This window comes from Lemur catta, chromosome 1 (genome assembly GCF_020740605.2).
Source record: "Lemur catta isolate mLemCat1 chromosome 1, mLemCat1.pri, whole genome shotgun sequence".
In the NCBI taxonomy this organism is placed as follows: domain Eukaryota; kingdom Metazoa; phylum Chordata; class Mammalia; order Primates; family Lemuridae; genus Lemur; species Lemur catta.
Window position 1 is genome coordinate 85735652 of NC_059128.1, and position 12678 is coordinate 85748329.

The 12678-nt window shown below is 34.6% G+C and overlaps 1 protein-coding gene across 1 annotated transcript in view; it reads right to left on the minus strand.

The window, feature by feature from the left end:
* The window catches only part of WDR72 (WD repeat domain 72), a 182585-nt gene that overhangs the window by 113769 nt on the left and 56138 nt on the right, over positions 1-12678 (minus strand). The window lies entirely within an intron of this gene.

Below are 12678 nucleotides of genomic sequence, written 5' to 3' on the forward strand. Positions count from 1 at the left end.
CTCAGACACTTCTCTCGAGTCACACTAGCCTTTTTTACTTCATCGCCTACATCAAGCTCATTTCTACTGTAGGCCTTTTGCAGTAGCTGTTTGCACTGCCTAGAATATTCTCCCCTCTGATAGACACATGGCTGTCTCTTTCTTGCCATTTAAACTTAGTATAAATGCTGCCTCCTTCTCTAATCTTCTCTGACCACTCAGCCTACACCAATCCCTAGGATTGCCATCACACTGCTCAACAATAATTCCCTGCAGAGCCATTACCACTATCTGACAATCTTGTTTTGTTTTTAAAGAATTATTATGCATCCCTTCTCACTAGAAATATAAGTGCCACGAATTTCAGGATCTTGTTGAAATTCCTAGTTCTCTATTAAAAATAGAAAAAAAAAATTAGCCAGGTGTCATGGCATGCACCTGTAGTCCCAGCTACTCAGGAGGCTGAGGCAAGAAGATTGCTTGAGCCCAAGAGTTTGAGGCTGCAGTGAGCTATGATGACACCACTGCACCCTAGCCAGGGTGACAGAGTGAGACTCTGTCCAAAAAAAGTGTCTCACACATAGTAGGTGTTCAATGCACACTTTCTTAATGAATAAAGTATTCTGTTTTGCATTTCATGCTCCAAAACTTACAAAACATGCAGACATAGGAGTTCTTTGTTTTTAAGGAGCTTAAGAACTAAGTAAGAAAATAAGACAAATAAATAGTGGTAAAATTATTAGGCAATCTACAGTTAATTTATAAGTTTTTTATCGAACACATGCATGTTAAATTGTGCATGAAGATGCTGTAGTATGGGTAGGATTTACCAGGTGAAGAGAATATCTCCTGCACGTGATTTTGGGCAGGAAAAAACACATGGAAAGTGGAGTCAGAAGTGCCAGCCACAAACAAGAGCACTGGCCTCCCAGAAATGACTGAAGGGCTTCCTCACTGGGACCTAAATGGGGTGTTAAGAGCATAGAAGAAGAACAAATCCTGTGAGGCTCGGTGTCCCCTGGGGCTGCTAATCAAGTTTGTCACCCTATAGTCCCACGATGAGTTACCTAAAAGCATTTAATGTCATACATGTTGAAATGTAATCAAGCCTCTTTTCCCCATCCTCTGATGAGAGGGGGAGTTAAGCAATTTTCAAATGATGTACAGAAGCAGGAAGCAATGTTTGCTACTTGGGGGATGCAGAATTGTACCAGTCTTTGCATCTGGGAAATGAAACATAAATCAGGCCTCTTCATATTTATTACACTTACATTTCTAAAAGTTATTACAAACCTGTTGATTAGATTGTTGCTGGCTTCAGGGGTTTTATATTGAGGGGAGGGCTTAGTAAAGTAATTATTCCAGGGAAATAGAGGCTCATGATATACAATACAATCCTCAGGCTACTTTTGAGTGCTTATTTCAGATAACTTTGTTATTAGAAAAAGGACTCTAAGATTTAAGGGCAAGTAAATGGAGTAATAATATAAACTTTGCTGGTATAAGAAGCCATTTTAACCATTGCCTTTTAATCTTTCTTTCTGAGTCTTTATCAGCTCACTGTTAGGCCCAACTTGCCTAAAGTGAATCATTCCTCTCTAATATGCTGAACCTCCTAAATTTTATTGCCACTGTTTAATAAACTTTTCCTTAAAAACTTTTGAATTTATTGAGACTGGGGTCTAAATATTGGTAGGGTAGCTGCTGTGCCTCTTTGTGGGGCAGCCTCTTTGCTATCGTTGGCTATTTTTTGCTAGGTCATACTTCTCTGGGAGATCAACTCATACGTAAACCCAATTTGGACATAAAGCAATTGACTGGCAAAATAAATATACCGTTTTTTTTAATTTTTCTGGCAGTCATTTTTAATTTTTGCCCTTACAATTCAAAAAAGGAAGTATCCTTCACTTTCTTAGCATCTATTTTTTATGTTCAGACTTTAGTAGTCTTCAGTTTGTGTGTTTATTTAACAAATATTTCTGAATGCCTACCATGTGCCAGGCATGTGCTAGGTGATGAGCATCCCGTGATAAAATGGCAGAGTAGGTCACTGTGCCTTTTGGGCTTAGACTGTAGTGGAGGGTAGGGAAGATAAAAACATGAAATAAAAAGGATACTGAGAAAGAGAATAAGGGGAAGTGGGCTGCTACTTACATTATGGGGAAATGACATTGAAGCTTAGACTTGAAGATGAAGAATTGGGGAATGAGGGACATGCTGGCAGAAGATAGTCAGTAGGGGAAATATGAATTTATTTAATGAGGCCAACTAGATTAAACATCTGGGTCATGGGCCCAAACCAACAGTTGACATTTTCCAATATCTTTTTCATGTATGCTTTACAATTTTGTTTTTTATTCCAAGGAGGAATACAACTCAGATTAATAATAATTGAATGCTCATTTCCTAGTCTCTTTTCTTCCCATCTAGGTCATGCTGATGGATGCTGAAAAGAGTATTTCATAAATGGTAATGTGAGCTGAATAGACTGGAAATTCTTATGGCTGAAGAATATGTGTAATCCTTACAAAATATTTCCCTACCCTCATAAGTGTCAAAATCAAATTTATAACTCAGAAGGTATTCTTGCTAAGAAAAGATTAAAGTTCCTAGCTTAAGAGATAACAATAAAAATTACATAATAATATACTGAAATATTAAAGGGGATATTTCCTGGGTTTTGATTATGTTTCACCATGGCGAGAGTTTAAACAAACAAAAAGTTACCAGTGGACAGTGTAAATCAATTAGAATTTTTTCCCCAAGTATCACTCATGAACTACTGACAATACTTGCTTTAATTCTCAACGAGGAAACTCTTAATTATAACATGGTGTTACATGTTTACTCTCAATGAAATTCAGCATATCCTGAAAACAGGAATTAAAAGCAACCATATTAAATGGTTTATCGAGAAGACATCAGGTACCCGCAAGAGAGCTGCAAAAGCTTTAAGAGATATGATGCATTGTTGGTATGTAATGAGAGACTTGTAGATTATCTTGCTTGGTCCTATTATACTACATGACTTCTCCATGAATTAAATACCCATTTATTATACCTTTTTTCACAGATAGATAAATAGGGGCCCAAATCCTTAGATTTTATTCATTGGTGATAGATAAACAAATTTTGATAATTATTTCTTGTTACAAACTGAATTCTGCTAAAGTATAATAATATAATGTTTTAAAATACAAGAACTTGATCCAAGAATTAATGGACACAGAATGTTAGGTGAAGGCAAAAAACATCAAGCTGAGGCCCCATAGCTGGGCCTTTTGTCATAGGTCCACAAGAACAGTGAGACAAACCATCATCAAGGTGCTGTGCATCATCTGGGTACCTACACGGTGCAACCCATTGAATTGTCTATATCTGACCCCAATTGCTATCTTGATTAAGATGGAAGGGTAGATCATTTAAGTTAAATGTATATCTTGGGGTATAATTTATTATGATTAATGCAATTATCATAAAAAGTCAAATAAATTTTTTTAAAAAATACACTAAAACTAGTAGTTTTCTGCTACTATCATGCTAATTCAATCCTTGATAACACCAGAAATTTCATGACTAAAATAAAAGCATGTTCTAAAGATGCTGATCATTAGCATATATAAACATCAAAGACATAAAGGAAAGATATGCTTAAGAGACCTTAAAGACAAACAATTTGTTGCTATCTATAACCTTGACTTTAACTATAATTGACCTGGTTGAATAAAAAATAGGTCCTTGGCAATTAAAAATGTTGGACTGGCAAGTGTATGAATTGTATGATAACAAACTTTATGAAAGTTTTAGATCCAGGTAACCTCTTAGATTTGGGGAGCCATTTCAACTGTCAAATAATTTTCTCATTAAAGCCTCATAATAATCATATAGAAAGAGGCAGGACCCATGCTATTCTTTCCATATTCTACCATACGACCACCATGGTCAATGATGTCACACAATGGCTGTTATAAAACAGAAACTGGCTGGAGAGACAAGAAAAAGGAAAGCAAAACATTTGCTACCAGAGGGTAATGGAGGAAGCCACGTTTTGTATAATGACAAGAGACCTCTAGTGGGAGTTGGAGAGAAAGTAATGCAGATGAGGAGGACTCTGCATTTTGTAAGCTTTGCTAATGGCTTTCTAAAAACCACCAGGTCTTGGACAATATGTGAGGACATAAAACAACTACAGTTTTCAGCCCTATTTGATTGTGCACGGAGTTACCTCTGTGCAGAAGAAAGCCACTGCTGCTCACAGAAGCCTCTTAGGATCATTTTGATACCTGATAAGAATAATCATACTTGGACCAAAAGGTGAAGCAAGATATTTTAAATTAGGATTAAAACAGCTCTTTTCAGAGTCATATGAGCTATATAAAATAAAGGCAACTACAAATAAGTGAATGTCATTTGGGGATGCAGGGAACTGGTGGCGCCTTCAGGATATCACCATTAAAACCTGATTCAGAAAAATGGACGGGAGTATTAGCTGGATATGTTTTTTAATAAGCTCATGCTCTTAGTTCCAGTGAATAAAGCTAAAGCCTTAATATATTTTGTTTTTAATAGTATAGGGGAAATATTCCGTAAGAATAAATGCTTTCTTTTTTGAGAATTGCTTCCTGTTAGTTTTTTGCATTTGCAGCTCTCTTAGGGCCAGTTTCAACATAAGTCATTGGTACAGAAGTAGTGCTCCTGTTGGGATTCCTTTAAATGGGTCCAGATGGTACTCTCAGTCAATAAGTGATATTACCAGCTTTCAAGAAGAAAGATTTTATTTCCCTCCTTTTCTTTCCTGTTATAAGCAACTAACCCTTTGAGTTAACTCAACATCTGAATTTCTACAAACTTCAGTTTTTACTCCTAAAAATCCAGTGTGTTAGTCATAAAAAATAGGATATAAATACAAGATTATTCCTAATGTAAGACGATGATTTGATTACTGAGAAAACTCCAAATTTCTTTAAAGGGGTAACATTGAGCATCACCTTTTAATCAGAACCATCGGCAGGCAAGTTGCTCAATAAGAGAACATCCAAATCCACTGGAGTGAATTTGTACACCAACAGACATAGATCTCTTTAAGGTTGAATAGGTCTATCTTTTGGGTCTTACAAGAAGCAGAATCTTAATAAATGTTTGTAAAAAGGAAAATGAATTTCCAACTGACAAGAACAAATGAAAGGAAAGGAAAAATGAGGAAGGAAAAGAGTCCTTAAAAGGCTATGGGTGTATAATATGATATGGACATGATTATAGAATTCATAGGTTCTAAAATATCTATAAAGTTATTCATGTAAATAAAGGCATATGTAAAGATGTGCTTTCATAAGTTATGCTAGCATTGTCCTTTTTAAGCTAAATACAAAATGAGAATGCCTGACATGTTTAGCTTTTATCCATGCTTCTATGTTAGAACTACCTCTCCAAAGTTAATTGATAAACATAAATAAAATATGTAACTTAAGAAGAAAATTATAATCTTAGATCTCCATGTCTCTTATAGGATTAGTGAAATACTGAGGAAGGAGGGGAACTGAAGTAAACCTAAGCTAAATTTTGTACTAAAGAAATGACATAAACATTTATTCAGTGAAAACTCTTACTTTAGAATTAACAGAGGAGACAACATTTTTTGAAACTAGCTAAACTCTAAGCAGAACAAACTCTGGTAGAGATCACTATTGCCTATCGGCAATTATAAAAACAATAACGCTGACCTTGAATCAGCCTTAAAGGTCTTTGTTCCCAATTATATTATCAGCTTTATGAATTTCCAGTTGCTATCTCAGCCATAAATTCAATAAATGCAGAGTTGGCCAATAATAGGAAGATAGCTATTTTAACAGCCTTCACTGAAAAAGGCATTTGAGAAAGTACACATTAGATGCATTTTCCGTGTTAAAAATGATAGCCTTTTCAAATCTTGTCCAGCATACCTTAGACAAAGCCTTATGACATCTCAGGTGAACAACAATAAAAATTCCAAATCAAATTTAGTCAAAACTAGAAATGATTTAAATAAATCCTATCTGCGATCATGGGAAATCAACAATAGTCAGCTAAAAGGTTTTTAAACCTGGCAATTTTTTTATGTTTCGAGACTTTACCTTGAAATATATTTTTTTTCATATTGGGTATATAATTTCACTTCCTCTTCTGTATCTTAAACATAACAGCTAGCAACAGTAGAGGAACCCAATCAAAAAAGAGCCCTTGTGTGTAGTTATTATAATTAAGATTCAATATCTGTTATTGCCAGTCAGGTATCATAGCAACGTTGTAGCGCTGAAAACTGCTTAAAAAACTCTTCAAACCCAGCAAGACTCTGTTTAGGAAAACAACGCTGGGGACATAACTGGCTGTCAGCATCTGTGGGTGTTGCTATGGGCACAGTCACAAAGAACTCTGCCATCTATACAAAAACATGTACACACAGAGAAGATGGGAGGGACACAGGAGATAAGTTGATAAGAAAAATAAAAAGAAGAAGTCATTGGGCTGGCAACATACATTAGACACACGGTTTTGAGTTCATGTTTTATATTAATTCTGTTCTATTACGACTAGAGAATCCAAATTCAACTTAACTGTAATTGTGACTAAACATAAACCAGGGTTTGGAAAAAAAAAAAACCTAAAACTCCACATTTGTACCATTTATCACAAGTCTTAATTTGAAACTCAAAGTGAATTACCTTTAAAATAATATTTAAACTTCCACTTATAAACCCTTGATAGTCGTTTATAAATCTACAGAAGAGAAAAGAACAGGTTACTATGAACAAGAACCCAATATTGATTTTTCGGCAGTGCAGTAAGGCATCTCCATTCTATTTGGCTGCTGTCAAAGCCACTCTTTAACAGCTGGAGTCAAATTGCACTATTTACAGCAAGAGCCCTTGTCAAGTGGACCATAAGTATCCTAACAATACACTATTCAAATGGCACTTTGCCACACAAATTGCTGACTTGATGAATAACCTATGTCAATGACTAAGGCCAATATAAAAGTTTCATTTTTATGAGAGGTTTTACATTCACACATTAAGTAAGCTTTCTTTGAAGAACTATTAGGCTATATATTTCAGGCCTTTAGACGCTGAAAATAATTATAATCTGTTTAAATACATCAAGAGAACTCGACAACATTAATATGGATCTGGTGTTAACTACATTTGTCACACGAGTCAGAACAGAGTCCTTCTGTTGCTGACACACCCCACCGGCACGTGCTGCACAATGCCGGCCCCAAACCAGCCGCTCACCATGAAATGGGAGCACTGTCCTTTTGTGCCTCTGATTTACATGGCCAACGAGCGTCTAGATACAAGCCGGCTTTGAAGTCCTGTGAGGAAATTTGGAGCTGCTTCTGTGTGCCAGGTGGACAGCTGGAGTCATTTAATGGTGCATTTCCTACTTTTCATAGTGTCTCAGACCTCCTAAATGAGTTTTGGAACAAAGCTATGTTATGCCCCTTGGAGTTTTCCTCATGATTGAGCTAAGTTTTTCATCAAAAACCAAAAAGTTTAAATTCATGCCACAAAGTGAGAAAAGGAACATTCTTCATAAAGCAGTTACTGAAAAAAAGTATAGAGCATTACAGAAATTTCTATTTCTCTTATAAGGAATTAAAATGATATCTAAAATGCTTAGCATAAATGGTTGTCAAAAATCTGCATCACTACACGTGCATTCAAAAAAGCAAATTGCCTTGTATATTTTTCTCCTATTGTATATTTCTCTATTTTATCTTACTAGAAAGGATGTTATCATTTAAGCACTAAAGTTTTAAGTTGGGATTCATTCACTAAATCAAAATACTTCAAACAAATCTTAATCAAATGTTTACAGAGGGAAATCACTGCATTTTCATCAAGTGCTTGCATTTTTAATAATAATAATCTATTTTCTTTTAAAATTAGATAAAATTGATATAAAATATTTTCCACTTCAGAAAAATACTTATATGCTGAGTATTATATTAAAAAGAATAGACTAAAAATTTACTGATCAAAAAAGTTAAAATGTTCGTTCCCTATGTAATACAATTAATTGTTTTCTAATAAGTATTTGTTCTTTTTCATAGTAATGCAATTTTGATAATAAAATATAGTTTAATAAAAATTTAGCCAATTTACAGCATGTACTGTTGCCATCATTGAATTATTATTTAATATTTTGACAGATGAAATTTTCAAATCCCGTAACTTAGAAGCTGCACTAGTTCTATTTTGGTTATTTTTGTGTGTCATAAAATATAAAAGAACTAACTTTTCATTCTGACAAGGTGATAGGTAGTAGTGGGATCCAATTTTCAATTTGTAGTCTACCAATATACCACATGTGTTTTATGAGAAGTAGGAGGATAAAGTTCTAATAAGAATTTTCAGCAAATGGCACCAAACAGACATCACCCTAAGGTCAACTAAAGGTAAAAAAAAATACAACCATATTTCTAGAAAGATGAACTGGAATGTAAATAAATGCAAATGCATTCTTTATTTATAATCAATTTCTTGTGTTCAAATAAAGATGCGCATACAAGTGCATTAGTTAAAGAAAATTCCATTTTAAAAAATCTCAATTAAATCAGAAGCCAAAACTTGCACATTTGTTTTTCTACAAAAGATGGTTTTCCAAACACATATGAGTTCCTGGTTTTTGTCAGAGAACAGACTTGATACAGGTCTTTTGGATTACATTCCATATAGTGAAGAAGAGGTTGGGGTAAATTGCTTTATTAAAAATTCAGATATGAAGGGAAAAGGGAGGTGTTGAGTATTTTGCCAGTTCCTCTCAACATGTCATGATCTTCAAGTCCAATGAAGATTGTCTAGATCATAAATTGGCAAACTACAGCCAGTGCATCAATTCTAATCTGCCTGTGTTTATAAATAAAGTTTTACTGGAACACAACCATCCTTGTTGAACCTTGTTGAAGAATTGTCTGTAGTTGCTTCTGTGCTCCAATAGCAGAGTTGAATAGGTACAACAGCAAAGATCGTGCCCAGCAAACCTAAAATATTTACCATCTGGTCCTGTCCTGTCACAGCTCAATTTTGTGTTGCTATAAAGGAATACCTGAGGCTGGGTAATTTATAAAGAAAAGAGGTTTATGTGGCTCATAATTCTGCTGTAGTTTCTAAGTTATGAGATTTAAAAATTTCACCTGTAAAAATATTAAATAATACTTCAATGGTAGCAACATTACATGTTGTAAATTGGTGAAATTTTTATTAAACTATATTTTATTATCAAAATTGCATTACTATGGAAAAGAATAAATACTTACTAGGTAACAATTAATTGCAGAATTAACTGCTGTCTGACTCAGAATCTGATGAAAGCCTCAGGCTTCTTCCACTTTTGGGGGAACATGAAATGGAGCCAATGTGTGCAGAGATCACATGGCAAGAAAGGAAGCAGGAGAGAGGGGGGGAGGGAGGTGCCAAGTTCTTTAAACAACCAGCTCTCTTGAGAACTAATTGAGGAAGAACTCATTCACCCCTCCTAGGGCATTAATCTATTCATGAGGGATCCACCCCCATAACCCAAACACCTGCCATTAGGCCCCACCTCCAACACTAGGGATCAAATTTCAACATGAAGTTTGGAGGAGTAAAATATCCAAACCATAACAGGTTCTTTACAAAAAAGTTTACTTATCCCTTGTCTATGTCACCATATAAATAAAATGCAAACCACATTTGTAATATTAAATTGTCTAGTAGCTATATTAAAAAACATAAAAAGAAACAAGTGAAATTAGCTTTAATAACATATTTTACTTAATCCTATATATCCAAAATATATTTTAACATTTGTTACTACCCACATTTCAAATGCACAATAGCTACAAATGTTTCATGGCTACCATATTAGACAGTGAGGGCTCTAAATGAGCCACCAGGGGGAGCTGTTGGGAGACCCATTCTACAGAAAAATCTGTTTTAGTTTTTTTTTCCCCCAAAAAAGGCATTCCCATGACACGACAACAGGACTTAAACTCAGGCAGTTAAAATAATCCTGTTTAATCCTGTTTATCCTTTTATTCATTTTACAGACAAGAAATGCAGAAAAAGAATTTAAAACCAACCAACAGACCAACAGACAAAATAGGTCTTTTCACCGTAAAATACGATGAAGCTACAAAGATGTCTGCCATGTAGAGATGATGTTAGTAAGGCTGTTTATTCCCTACTTTGAAGCTAAATTCCTCTCACTGCAATTTAAACAGGTTCTATCTTGTTTTATCCTCAGATGAATCTAAGAGAAGCAGTTGCCCATCACTAATATGATATTGTATTCCTTTAAATCCTTTACGACTCTGGCCCTTCTATCCTATCCCAAAGATTTTTCTTTGTCTAGCTGCACAAATTCAACTGTTCTAGAATTTCCAATTGGACTCATTTTCAAAATGTTTTATTGTACTTGTTGTTCTCTTCTAAACCTTTTCCCATATCTATATGCACCCTCCAAACGCAGGAAGAAAAAGCGAATACAGCATTCTAATAAAGACCAAATACTGCCAAACACAAAGAGCTCCCCGCACAGAGCTCACATGCTATTCTTCTGTTTAAACAGTTCACTCCATTATTGGAGAATATTTTCACTTGTGTCTCACTAAAATTCACACACACACACACACACACAAAAAATCCTGAAATACAAAGTAACCTTAGATAGGTCTAAATTTCACAGGCTTACCGTCCCTCACTTTTTTCCACACATAAAATGAGCGTGATTCAAATTCTCTTCCTTAAAACGGATTTTTTCCTTATGAAAACTCATGAAGCATTTTGCTATATTAATAATGAGAATGGAGAACTTAAAGCCTCATTAAAATTTCATGCTTATCAAATTTGTAAATTAAAGATGATTACGACAAAACAATCTCAACAGCCTATCCCTACGAGGGTGAAATGCTAAAAGATAAAAATACATGACAGGCAATGAAGATATCCGGTACATAACTGGAGAAGATATAACTTAGGAGAAGCACAAATAAAAATAGCTCTAATTAACACTAAATTCAATAATAACAGAAGTATAGTATGTAGGACAAAGGAGGTGATAGTCCTGTCTAATTTAGTTCTTCTCCAACTGTAAAGCATGACGGTTGGAAAGTGTAGTCATCTAAGGTAAAAGGCAACAGCTAGAAAATAAAGTTGAAATCAGCCTACGAATAGGAAATAAATCAAGACCCCGGCATTTTATTGCTTCCTGAAGTCAAGGAAGAAACAAAATTATATAAGGAAAATGAAATCTATAGATACTATTACCAGTACTGAAAGGGTAGCTCTGAAGTTCTCCAAGAAACTGAAAAAAATAACAGTTTATCTTCTGGGAATTAAACTAGTAAATGCAGCACTTGATGAATGAGATTTGCACTTGCAGACCCTAGGCATCCAAAACACATAGGTCATCTACTATCTAGCATATAATTTCCACTACATGATGCACATTCTATTATGAAAAGAGAGCAACAAAAACACAGCAAGATGGGAATGCTTGGCTGCTGGCTGGGCTCACTCAATGAGCTTTATTTGCCCTATCTTATCGTACATAATACTATAAATGTGACTCAATTTCCTGGCTTATGTTCAGTTCTGAATGTTGAAGTTTCATCATATCTGTATGATTATCCTTAAAAAACATCACCTTTTTCAAGTGAAGAATATGAAAAACAGGTTTTGGAAACCGAAAAACAATTGAATAAATGAGAAAAGAAAAAAAAAAGAACCCAATCCATATCAGCTTTGGCCAAAGGAGATGGTACCCTAATGGGCTGGAAGAGCTGACTGCGTTCAACTCTCAGAGCTCAGTGAATGAATACCCTCTGGCTCTGACTTCATGCCCATCAAGGAACTCTCTGCAATAATTGCTCTCCCTGGCCCACTGCAGATTTGCTACAGTGAGGATGTGCTCAGCAATGGCCAGAATCCCAGTTATGTTTATCATTGTAAGTTAAATAATTCTAGTTTATATGTTCATTGTTTAGGTGTTTGGTTAGTGTGACTCAGTTCTCAAAAGGTTGACATATCCTAGACTCACTGACAAAAATCTAAATTACCTCTCCAAACCTAAAATGCTAAAGATTATATGCTGGCACCTGCCCCCAAATCTGCTGCTTCCAGGCATGGCTTCAGCAGCCAGTTGGCCTTTCTTGATGATGACACATTCTTTTGTCTAAATATATATGTATACATGAGATAAAATAAAGTCTTATTTAAAGTCCATATTAATGGTATCTTAACAGTCTTCATAATACCATTAAAATAATGAAAAGCCTTAACAATATGCAATTCAAAATCAGCTAAACTTTGAGAAAGTCCTACTTCCAAAAATATATCTTTTAAATAATCTTGATGAAAAAAAATCTTTAGGTTTATAGATATGTTATTCATAAAAATGAAACATAAAGTACAACTCATCTATCAAGCCATAGGAAAATAATTTGCATTAGCAATAGTCAAATCACAATATAGAGCATAATACAGTCTTTAAAAAATAAAATTTATACATATTAGGTAAAATGAAAATATGTTTACATGAAAATATACATTAGATACATGCATATAAATGGCATAGTTACACATTGAGGTAATAACTTGGAAGTGTAAAGATAAAAAGATGGAAAAGAATCCCTCAAAGAAATCAGATTAAATTACTATATCACCTTGAGAAGTGAAAAAT